Raw genomic sequence first — 12,182 nt, 5'->3', positions numbered from 1 at the left:
TCCGATCTTACAGTCTTAGTTTATATTGCAATCAGGTAGGGTGGTGATACAAAAGTGGGGTTGGACATTAACAAATCAACAAAGAGAGGTAAGGCCACTCCCCAAGGAGATTAACTCAGGACAAAATCTCATTTAAGGAGATTACTCCAGATTACTAGGAGATCTGCTCAAGGGCAGGATTCCATCCAGGATGTGTCTTTCTTCTTTCCTCAGGTAGTAATCCACTTAAATATTTCTAGTAAATTTATTTCTAATATTTTTAGCAATACCATTCTGTATGAGCACAGTAAGAGATATATCAAGTTTGGTTCTTCCAGAGGACATATCACCATATATGCCAGACCTCAGTCCTCAGGCCAGGTTAGTCTTCCTAATCCCAGCGGGGTCCTTATCCAGTTACCTCTTTTGGGTCACGGCGGAGTTTGTCCATGAATGTGCTCTAAACTTATAGTTAAATATTATGGCGCTTGCCTGACCCATTTCGAGGCCCTGGTAGATCACAGCTTGCCCTGGGTCCATTCAGTTCCTTGTCGGAACCCTGATTTTGGGGTGCTAGAAACTAAGGGCAACTGAGTTGAGAAAGCAGATGTCCTCCTGGAAAGGGAGAGGGAGAGGGAGAGGGGGTAGAGGGAGATAGAGAGGCAGAGGGAGATGGATACAGCAGGAAGTTACTCCTTTGTAACTTGGGAGTTATTTGGAACCAACTAACTCCCAAGTTACAAAGCATAATATTAACTGTCTTCCTGTGTCCATACAAAAAGGACATTTCTTTAAAGTAAACTTATGCATTATGGTACTGTCACACTGTCCTCCCATTGTTCATTGATTTGCTCGAGCAAGCATCAGTAACATCTCCATTGTGAGACTTGTTCCTCTTTTTGGCATATCAAATACACCACTGGTAGCTTATCAGGCTGTGCTGTGTAGGCAGGATACTCTCAGTAGCTTGCCGGGCTCTCTGAGAGGGACTGAGGAATTGAACCCTGGTCAGCTGCCTGCAAGGCAAACACCCTACCCACTGTGCTATGGCTGGAGCAGAAACTTATGCAAAAGACATAATTTACAATACAAGTTCAGTGTCCTTAGAAAGATCAGATCTTATAAGTTAACAGAATTTGATTAGGAAAATAGGTGATTTACTTGTTGGGGAGGAGAGCACAGAAAAGAGTTGACAGATAAACAAATAAATTGGAACACTGTGATGGGTGTAACCAGATAAACCTAAGTTCCCTGCAGCAAAGCTGAAAGGACAAACCAATGTTATCCTACAGTAGACTGAGAATGATGAGGAAATATTGATTTAAGAGATTTATGACTGATTTGGACTAAACAAACATTTTGAGGCTGGGGATAGATAATACAGTTGGTAGGATGCATGTCTGACATGTATGGTGTCCGGGTTTAATTCCCAGTCCTCTGTAAAATAAAGAGTTTATCCATAGAGGGCCTCCTTCCCCACTAGGATTGTTCATATAGTCCTGGGGGTCCCAGTACTGCAGGACGCAAATGACATCATATCCTCCAACCCTGACTGGTCTAGAATCACTGGTAAGGTTCCCAGACCTCCTGAGAATGTTCCACTTAGGAGGCCTTCCCAAAAATAAGTTAAGGAAAAAATATGTTTTTGTCCTACATTTTTTTAAAAGATTATTTTTTCTAAAATTAATTTTCTCAAATGGCTCTGCACATTTTGGAGCATATATGCAGTTCAAAAACAAAATAAAACACAAGTCCTGAGTTTTAAGAAAACCCAAAGTTCTTTTTTCCCCTATGTTTATAGAAAAAACTATAGATATTGGTTATATTCTTACTTTGACTCTCAACTAAATACTGTAATTTGATTCTCAACTAAACTATTGTACAATTAAACTGTACAATGGTTTAATTGGTCTTGGCGGTGGATAGACTGTAAATTTGTATGTGTTCTATATCCTGGCAAGTTTTCTCTTATATTCTTTATCAAACTTCAGTATCTGCTTCACACTTAAAATGCTTTATTCTCTGAAAGAATACTCCAATGCTTTAAAACATTAAAATGATTTTCCATGTTATATAATATGCAGCAATGTTTTATAAAAATGTCACTTGTAATTCAAATGTAGCTAATATTAAGTGCTTTCTCTGGATAACAGAATAAAACAATCTCTTCTATGACAATCTCTTATAGGATCTTGATTACAACACTCCTAGGACTAAAGGAAAATCTGGAAACATAGAAAGTATCTGAATGACAATCAGTAAGGTGGTCTTTATCTTAAATATTATCAATATAAAGGAAAAATTGCATGGAATCGTTAGAAATATCTTACAAAATCCATTGTTCCTAGAATTAGTTCTGCCTTTATTATTCTGTCCCTCCATATAACTAATAATCTGTAGAGGAAAATCACTTTAGTTTTTTTTTACTGAAATCTTTTTTTCATAAATGTAACAAGTATTTTGCATAACTGACAGATTTTTTTAAAATAGACATCACGAAAGATGCAGCAAAGAGTTTTTCCTTCTTCTCTTGTAGTCCACGTTAAGTCTGGACACAGTTAAAAATAGTACTTACAATAGTATTTAAATGGTTGGTAAAAATTCTCCCTACTACTTTTTGTACTTAATTTTCTAATTTTAAATACAAAATTAGACACCATGATTTACAATACTATTATATTAATAGTTCAAATAAGTACAAAAGTCATCACCAGATAATCAGTGTCCCTTTTTCATTGTTTCTGGGTTTCCTTCTACTGTCACAATCTTGTCAGGTTTAGCAAATTCAGTTCTTTAGGTTTACTCTCTGGGTCTGCTGCCATTAGCACTTTGCTATGATTTTTCATATTCCACATAAGAGAAATGATTCTACATTTCTCCTTATTTTCTGGCTCACTTTATTCAGCCAAATACCCTCTAGCTCCATCCATGTAAGAATGAACTACAAAATTTATTTTTTCTTATAGTTTAGTAGTATTTCATTTTTTTATATATATACTATTTTCTTTATCTCATCATCTCTTCTTGAACTCAAGTCTGTTTCCAGATTTTGACTAGCATTGCAGTGAATACTGGAGTGCAGATATCTTTTTAAATTAACATTTTGAACTCTTAGGATAGACTACAAGATGTAGAATTGTTTGACGAGTCATTGATACATGGTGTACCAATGATCAGTAAATAAAGCACACCATCACATTTTGAGGAATGTGCAAGTTCAATTAAAGACAGCCTAAAATTACAAAGGTCTCTTTTAAAAAAATGGTGGTGGTTGGGGAATAAGCACACCTAAAAGTTCTCAGGACTTACTCCTGACTCTGGTGTCACTCCTGGAGGCTCAGGGGACCTTAAGCTGTGTGAGGGAACAAACCTGGGTTGGCCATTTGCAAGTAAATGCTCTGTCCACTATTCTATCTTTCCAGATCCCAAAGATTTTTTCCATCTACAGTAATTGCAATAAGAAACTGAAGAAGTATATTCTTCCTCCAAATGAACAGTGATAAAATACTTTTTGTTCAAATATTACAAGCTATAGAGTACAGCAAAATTAATTTAATCAAGAAATCAATGCAAAATTTATAAGAAATAATAGTTAAAGTACCATCTACTGAAATTATTACCTCATCAATTAATCCTTACTTTCTTAATATTAGGCTAGACATTAACAGGTGAAATTCTTGAGAAATTCATCCAACTATTAATTTACTGAAGGAAGTTTGGCAGTAGAGTCTACAAAACCAGTTTCCAATGTAATTGATTTGAAGTAGAAAAAGCATACAGAAATATAGAGAAGGTGATATATAAAGCATCATTATAATCCTGAGGAAAAGTGTGAGTGCCATAAATTATAGTTCCTAACAGCAACTGATAATTTTGTTATTGAGAAGTTATTTTTAAATAAAGCTGAAATACATAAGATACATACAGACTGAATAAAATGACTGAATATTTCACATCTCTCAGGACAAGTTGAAAGAGTAGAAAGTATTTCTTTGTCTCTGTGTTCCTATGTTCTAAGTCTGATTTTATGTAGTCTATCTATTGATACAAATCTGTAGTATATACATATTTGCAGGAGATAAACTCTTCACACAGAGAACTTACACTTTATCAATTATACAGTATGTTGTGAACTTGTATAAAAATCTTTTTATCAGCTTAGAAGTGACTACTGATAATAAAAATTGGATAAGCACTGTAGCACGGTAGCACTGTCATCCATCGTTCAATTTGCTCGAGTGGGCACCAGTAACGTATCCATTGTGAGACTTGCTGTTACCGTTTTGAGGATATTGAATACACCATGGGTAGCTTGCCAGGCTCTGCCTTGTGGGTGGGATACTCTCAGTAGCTTGCTGGGCTCTCTGAGAGGGATGGAGGAATTGAACCCAGGTAGGCCACGTGCAAGGCAAATGCCCTAAGTTTCTATTTGCAGATAAACAGATATTAGTCACTGAATCTTGATTATTAGCTCAACACAACATCATATGATAAAATGCAAGAAAAAAAAAGAGTTTTTATGAAGTCACATGCAGGAGTGCTACAGATCCTAGAGCCACTCCTTGTAATATATAAAGATGTTGCAGAAAACAGCAGTAACACAGACCAGTGATAAAACATGCAGCATGCTCTGAGAGTTGGGAAAACTCAGGTTTATTATGCCAACGGGCCTAGGAGAGCTCTTATTCAGAGGCCAGGCTTTTTAAACATTTTATAGGGTATCTGATAGGAGGGGGAAGGCACTTGTAGGCAACTGGCAGGAAAGTAGACAAGCAGAAATTCTCAGAAACTTTCTTTGTAAAGGAAGGTCGAAAGATCTCAAGAACATGAGCATATCTGGAGTATATTCTGCAGTTTACTATATCACTGTCATCCCATTGCTCATCGATTTGCACGAGAGGGCACCAGTAACTTCTCCATTGTGAGACTTGCTGTGATTGTTTTTGGCATATTGGCATATTGATATGCCACAGGGAACTTGCCAGGTTCTGCCACGCGGGCAGGATACTCTTGGTAGCTTGCCGGGCTTTCCGAGAGGGGCGGAGGAATCAAACCCAGGTCATCTGCATGCAAGGCAAATGTCCTACCTGCTGTGCTATAACTCCAGCTATGTTCTGCAGTTACAAAGCAAAATTATGGCCATAATCTAGGACACTCAAAATACAATCTGAGGTGATATTATGTCACCAAAATTGAAATATTTAAATTTAACTAAATACTCTTAAAATGTAGGCAGAAATCTATTATCCTCATCAGTACTGGCCCTGATGTTTTGGTAAGACACATTTTAAATTAGAAAGCAGTGTATCCTTTACTAAGGTCCAATGTAGAAAAGTATCAATGCATATAACCAGCACTTTCATTAATGTTAAGTGGGTCAGGGATGCTACTTCCATCTTTTATTATTATTATTTTTTTTAATGTTGTGGAGCACACATTTGCTTAGGTTTCTGTGAAGCTGAGCTTTCACCTCAGTGCTCAGAGATGAGTCACTGCTGACGGTGTCCTAGGGGACCACATGTGGAGCAGGGTTTTGAACCTTGGCCAGCTACATGTAAACCATGCATCTTACCTACTGTCCTATCTCTTCAGCCCCAACTTTAAAATTATTTCTAAATTTACAACTTAATCAGTAATCGATGAAAAACATTTAATTTTGGAAAGACAAGATTGCCAAGTTTAAGTAACCGTTTTGTTTTTCCTTGCCCTGCTGAAGTGATACTTGTTAAAACACTGTCTCCAAGGACTGAAAGGCCTGGTGGAGTATTTAAGGAGCTACGTCAGGGCACACTAATCAGACACAGATCAAGAAGGAATTAAAAGAGCTCCTTGAGGGGCCGGAGCGATAGCACAGCGGGTAGGGCGTTTGCCTTGCACGCGGCCGACCCGGGTTCGATCCCCGGCATCCCATATGGTCCCCCAAGCACCGACAGGAGTGATTCCTGAGTGCAAAGCCAGGAGTAACCCCTGAGCATCGCTGGGTGTGACCCAAAAAGCAAAAAATAAATAAATAAATAAAAGAGCTCCTTGAAATAAAGTCATTGAGACATTCCATCCTGAAGGGATCTAACAAAAGTTGTCCGAGGCAGTGAAGGATCTTGAAAAGAAATGCTTCTAGGAACAAGAGCAATGTCTCCATTTGTAATTACAGACCTCCTAATCCCTCCCCCCCAAAAAAGGACTGCATAAATTAGATCCAGTCCATATGGAACTACAGTTCAAAGTCTCCGAGAGTTTGTTGCTCTCTACATTGCTGAACTACAAAATATGACTATTATAAAAATGAGACCCACATATGTTTAACCTGAATTCTGTTGAGGGCCACTGAAAAATAACCCTCAATCCCAGGTAAAAATACCTAAATTCTTAGGAAAAACAAAGAGTTCTATCTAGATACTCTGGGTGTTAAGCATTGCTTATGGCTATCCTTACAGAAGAGCAGCTACACGAGAGCTGATTAGCCTGAGAATAACATTCAGATCTTTTAGACTCTCTTTACTCCCCATCAACTTCTCAATCTTCCTTACACATCAACCAGATAAAGAATCCATGTACATAGCTCACAAAATTATTTGTACTCCTCACTGAAATAAATCAAGTTTGGAGAGTGCTGAATTTGCCAAGGGCCTTCAGTTCCCAATGACTCCATTGTTAATGAAACCCCCTTTTGTTGCTAAATTTGTAAAGATGTTCTAATAACATTTTAGCAAAATGATTGCTCTGGGGACAGTTTAAGATCTCTTTGTATAAACCAAAGTCATTAGGAACAAATGAAAAAGCTCATTCATTTGTAAAGCATGAAGTGAAAAACCCACAGACCCCATAGTTATGAACAGTACAAATGAGTCCTGTGAGGGCCTTGATGTCAGTATTACAGGGAGGAAGGGCCCTTCTCATGAACACAGAAATTGTTTATGAAAATGTGAATCTCCCCATGGTCATTTCTCTTTAACTGCTGCCTCTGAAGTAAATCTTTTAATGGAATTTTATCATCTGGGAAGGAAAGCTGGGCTTGTTTTTCTCTAAATATGGTCTATATAGTGTACAAGAACAGTGGCTGTTTCCCCTAGCTGTCTTCAAATGAGATAAATGGGGTAATACTTAGCCAAAAGGAAGTGATTTTATCATTCGTAGGCTACAAACATTACAGAAATTATTACCTAATTAAAGTAACTTGTACTGTATTTTTATTCCATTGCCACTGTAAATAGGATCATGGTAGAGTTTCATTTGCATGATATAAGTTCCAAAAGCACAAAAGTTTAGTATGCCATTTTGAAAACCTCAATTTTAATATATGGTAAGATATTTAACCAGTTTCTAGCTTTCTAAATAAAACTAAATCTTCTGAGTAAAAGCTGAAACATAAAGTAGGCAAAAATATAGAATGTTATGCATCTTAGGAAAAAAACTTGTACTAATTATAATACAATAATTAGTTACTAATATTGATGTAAAATAAAATCCTAGTAAATTAGTACTTTAATAATGAAGTAGATAATTGTGAAATAGGTTGATAAAAAAATTAAGAAAATATTCAGAGATTTTGCTAAGGAAATCTGTTCTACTGTTTTTAAGATAAAGTTATAGAATCATTTGGAATAAAAAATACTAGTTTAATTTAAATATAACAGCAACTAATTATTAGTCAATAATTAATATTAAATGATATGGCAAATTATATTATTTAAATGCTTTTAAGAAGGGTAATAAAATACCACTATGCCAAGTTTTACTTTTATAAAATACACACTAGAAAGGAAAACTGAAAGAATAAACAAGAGAATATTAACATTTACCTCTGGTTTGGGAATTAAAGATAAGTCTCTCATTTTATAACTCATATTTTGAATATAAAAATTTAATAACTTTCATAATTACCTTGGAAATAATATAAGTGTATAATTACATTTTTAAAGATAAAATTCTGCACTATTAGAATAAAATTAATTCCAATATAGAAAAATGTTATGGAATAAAATGTAGCAATAAGTTTGATGATACAGTGAAAATTTCTCCCAAAGGAAAATGATACTTTACAAAAGAAAAGAATCACACTATTTAAATATAAACTTTGACTTCTACTGCCAGTACTGATCTGTTTCTAAGACTTTTGGTAAGACCTAAATTGGCCTCAGGACAGGCCAAGTCAAGGTCATTACCTCTGGCTTCATATTTTATCCTAATTGGATAGTACGTGAGTTCTAAGGTTGCTTCCTGCTCTGTTAGTACAAGGTTCTTTTCATTAGCATTTGTATTAACACTGAAATGTGGACTTAATTATTTTCAAAGACAATAACAAAAAATTCTCAAATGACTAGCCTTTGAAGAGCACCTCTCTTTCAGAGACACTTCACATATCATTGATAGAGTAAAGCTACCCCTAAATTAATTTTAATTAATCGCCTGTTAATTAATTCATTTGAAAGCTCATTTACTTACTCTAACTAAAAATTAAAAGATAGCCTTGACTGAGACTCTCTCCCTAATGCTCTGAAACTTATTCTGCTTATAAGTCTTAGATTCTCTGGAAAGGTGTTTCAGGACTTTAAAATACAAAACTGAAAAATAAAAAATAACCTGCATTTACAAATCTTGACCCTGTTCATTGTGTCCTCCATCAGTACCTCCTCTGCCTGCACTAGTTACCCCCTTAGCTGCTACTAAAACATACTAATTAAACTATATGGCAATTTGAAGGAAATTTGGACTTTTTTTTTTGCACTAAGTGTCTGATTCTTCACTTGGAAAATAGGAAAAATGAAATCTCAAGGGGCTGTTGCTGGATTAAATAAAATCATGTTTATCCAGGGCTTAGCACAGTGTCTGGCAATTATCAAAGGCTCAGCTGGGCTTTATCTAAGTGATGCATGTAGACATAGAAAACTGTTACAGTATGTAGTAATGTCAAACCTCCGCCTGATTTTGACTACTATTGCAAGGATAGAGTGACAACAAATATTCCCCTATTTCCTAAAATTAGTACCAGTCAATTAAAAAAGTAGAGCTCCATTACACAGTCTTGTAAAAACTGAAAAAATAATTATATAACACATCTCAAATATAAAATAAAATACACTCTTGTACTCTTGTTTAACTTTGTACACTTGAGAGCAAAGGGGCATTGAGATGGTATAAAGGAGTGGTATAGCTGTACATCCAAACCACAGAGTCAGTAACACTGAAAACACCAACTCCATGCTACAACTGTAACATTGTAGCACTGTTGGCCCATTGTTCATCAATTTGCTGGAGCGGGCATTAATAACGACTCCACTGTGAGATTTGTTACTGTTTTTGGCATATCAAATATGCCAGGGGTAGCTTGCTACGCTCTGCCGTGTGGGCGGGATACTCTCGGTAGCTTGCCAGGCTCTCCAAGAGGGACAGAAGAATGGAACCCAGGTGGGTCTTGTACAAGGCAAACACCCTATGCACTGAGCTATCACTCCAGTCCACCACCAATCACACTTAAATATATGCCTGTCGAGGAGGTAGGCTGTGGGCGGGGTCCAGCTGGTGGGGGTCCGTGGGAACCCAGGAACACTGGTGGAGGGAAGTTGACACTGGGCATCACTGTATATCCTAAATCTCAACTACGAGTAACTTTTTAAATCACGATGCTTTAATAAAGATTTAAAAAGAACAGTCTATAAGACACTAAGGGAAAGAAAGATAACGAGGGGAGCAAAGCTGTGGTGAGTGATGGGAGGAAAGGGGCTGGACAGCAGAGCTCATAGCAGCCCCACACAGAAGCATTGAGGGTTACTCTGTTCTAGGGAGTAATCTCCCACGTGCCCATTATCACTTTGCTCTTTCCAACTGACCCTTAAACATAACAAAAAGGATTACTAAAACCTCAGAATAAAGGGATAGCATTTCAAAATAGCCTGCAAAGGCCTTTGAACCGGGGTGGGGGTGAGTAAGTCTGGTGGAGAACAGGCAATTAGATCTAATATTAGTGCATTCTGAAATGATGTTCAATTCCTCTGTTTTAATTGTGCATACTTGCAAAGGGGCATATGCTGTTTTTCCTATTAGAAAAAAAAAACTAAAAGACTGCTAGGAAGGGAGAAGTCATTTTAACTCTTAATATTCAAAATGTGTCAACATAATAGGTTTTAAGATGATGATACACTTTTTTTTTTGCTTTTCGAGTCACACCCAGCGATGCACAGGGGTTAGTCCTGGCTCTGCACTCAGGAATTACTCCTGGCGTGCTGGGGGACCAGATGGGATGCTGGGAATCGAACTCGGGTCAGCCGCGTGCAAGGCAAACGCCCTACCTGCTGTGCTATCACTCCAGCCCCCTGATGATGATACACTTTTAAATGGTTCTTCTTATTAAGACAAATGCATCCTAAAAGCTTGCTAACTTTTATTTAAACTAGCATATACCTAAAATGATAGTTAAATTTTGTAGTTCCATATATAAAAGTAGCTATTATTTTCTACTGCTAGATAAGGAATAGGGATGAAGAGAGTTGACTACTTGGGCAGGTTAGACTAGTTTATAACATACAACAGCTACAGCACAGAACATAAGAAAACAGTGACCGAGACAACATTTAAAAAAAAAAAAAAGAGGTAAAAAAATATACCTTCCAGTAAAGGTGAAAATTGAGAAGCAATACCAGTGAGAAATATTCAGGGGCCAAAAATTCAAAGTGATGAGGATTAAAAATAGACATAACAGGACCCTCTGCGGCGCTTAAAGACTTTGACTCCAAAGATGTAACACATTCGGGCATCCAGCGCAGCACCCGAGAGCAATGCATTGGGACACCAAACTGGGCTACAACTCGGTGCTGCTGGGGGTGGATTTTTTTCCCCCCCACCCTGTCTTCCTGCATGGAAAGCGGCGGGCTGGCGGCACCCATGTGGCAGGCGCCATCTTCTGTGACTCCAGACCCACAGGTATTCGGATTTTACTTTGGGGGCTCCCAGGAACTCATGGGAAGGGGGCGTAACCGGCACGCCCTCGGCCCAGATAAACCCGGAGCTGCTGAGTGTGAATCGGACCCTCTGCGGCGCTTAAAGACTTTGACTCCAAAGATGTAACACATTCGGGCATCCAGCGCAGCACCCGAGAGCAATGCATTGGGACACCAAACTGGGCTACAACTCGGTGCTGCTGGGGGTGGATTTTTTCCCCCCCCACCCTGTCTTCCTGCATGGAAAGCGGCGGGCTGGCGGCACCCATGTGGCAGGCGCCATCTTCTGTGACTCCAGACCCACAGGTATTCGGATTTTACTTTGGGGGCTCCCAGGAACTCATGGGAAGGGGGCGTAACCGGCACGCCCTCGGCCCAGATAAACCCAGAGCTGCTGAGCGCGAATCGGACCCTCTGCGCCTAAAGACTTTGAATTCAGAGACTTCTTACAGCAATGCACTGGGACTGTGAGCTGGGCTATGTAATTTCTGGCAGAATTCTCCCTGGACTTTATACAGAAACCCAAAACCGCGCGGACGTGGCCGCGTCCGCGCGACTTAACATTTATAATTGTCAGCAATGTGAATTGGTTCCATTTGAACAGGTCTGACTTGGGGGGAAACTCCAAATAATAACAGTAAGTTTTTGTTGAAAATATTGAAGGTTTTTAATGTAGCAGCCACCTCTGGACTGTGAACTAAGCAAAAGCCCCACGCTGGCCGACGTGGCGTGGCGTACACCATACTATGAGGCGCAGGAAGGGGGATGAGGGGGAAAAGGAAAAAAAAAGAAAAAAAAAAAGGGAAAAGGAAAAAGAGAAAAAAAAAAGAGAGAGAGAGAGAGAGAGTTATGTCAACTATAGTGAGTTTTGTGTTGAATTATGGAATGTAATCAAGGTAAAGAAAAAACGAAGTGAAATTCATTAGTTATACAGTAGGGGGTAGGGGGTGGGGGCGGGGGGTATACTGGGGTTTCTGGTGGTGGAATATGGGCACTGGTGAAGGGATGGGTGTTTGAATATTGTATAACTGACATATAAACCTGAGAACTTTGTAACTTTCCACATGGTGATTTAATAAAAATTAAAAAAAAAAAATAGACATAACAAAGATTTACAAAAAGGTAAGGTGGGGGTGGGGAAGCAAATACTTAGAGAAGAAGTTGTCAGTTGGCTAAAATCTTTATCTGGCTTCATTTTATATACACTCTACGTGAACACTTCCAACACTGTGATTTAATAGTCCACAAATCAAAACACTTATGTCCCGA

General features: G+C 38.1%; 1 protein-coding gene across 2 annotated transcripts in view; it reads right to left on the bottom strand.

Moving 5' to 3' along the window:
- TRHDE (thyrotropin releasing hormone degrading enzyme) overlaps positions 1-12,182 on the bottom strand; it is a 450,763-nt gene that overhangs the window by 16,638 nt on the left and 421,943 nt on the right. The window lies entirely within an intron of this gene.

Source organism: Sorex araneus, chromosome 10 (assembly GCF_027595985.1).
Source record: "Sorex araneus isolate mSorAra2 chromosome 10, mSorAra2.pri, whole genome shotgun sequence".
NCBI lineage: Eukaryota > Metazoa > Chordata > Mammalia > Eulipotyphla > Soricidae > Sorex > Sorex araneus.
Note: the sequence above shows the minus strand (reverse complement) of the source record. Positions and strands in the feature narration are given on the sequence as shown.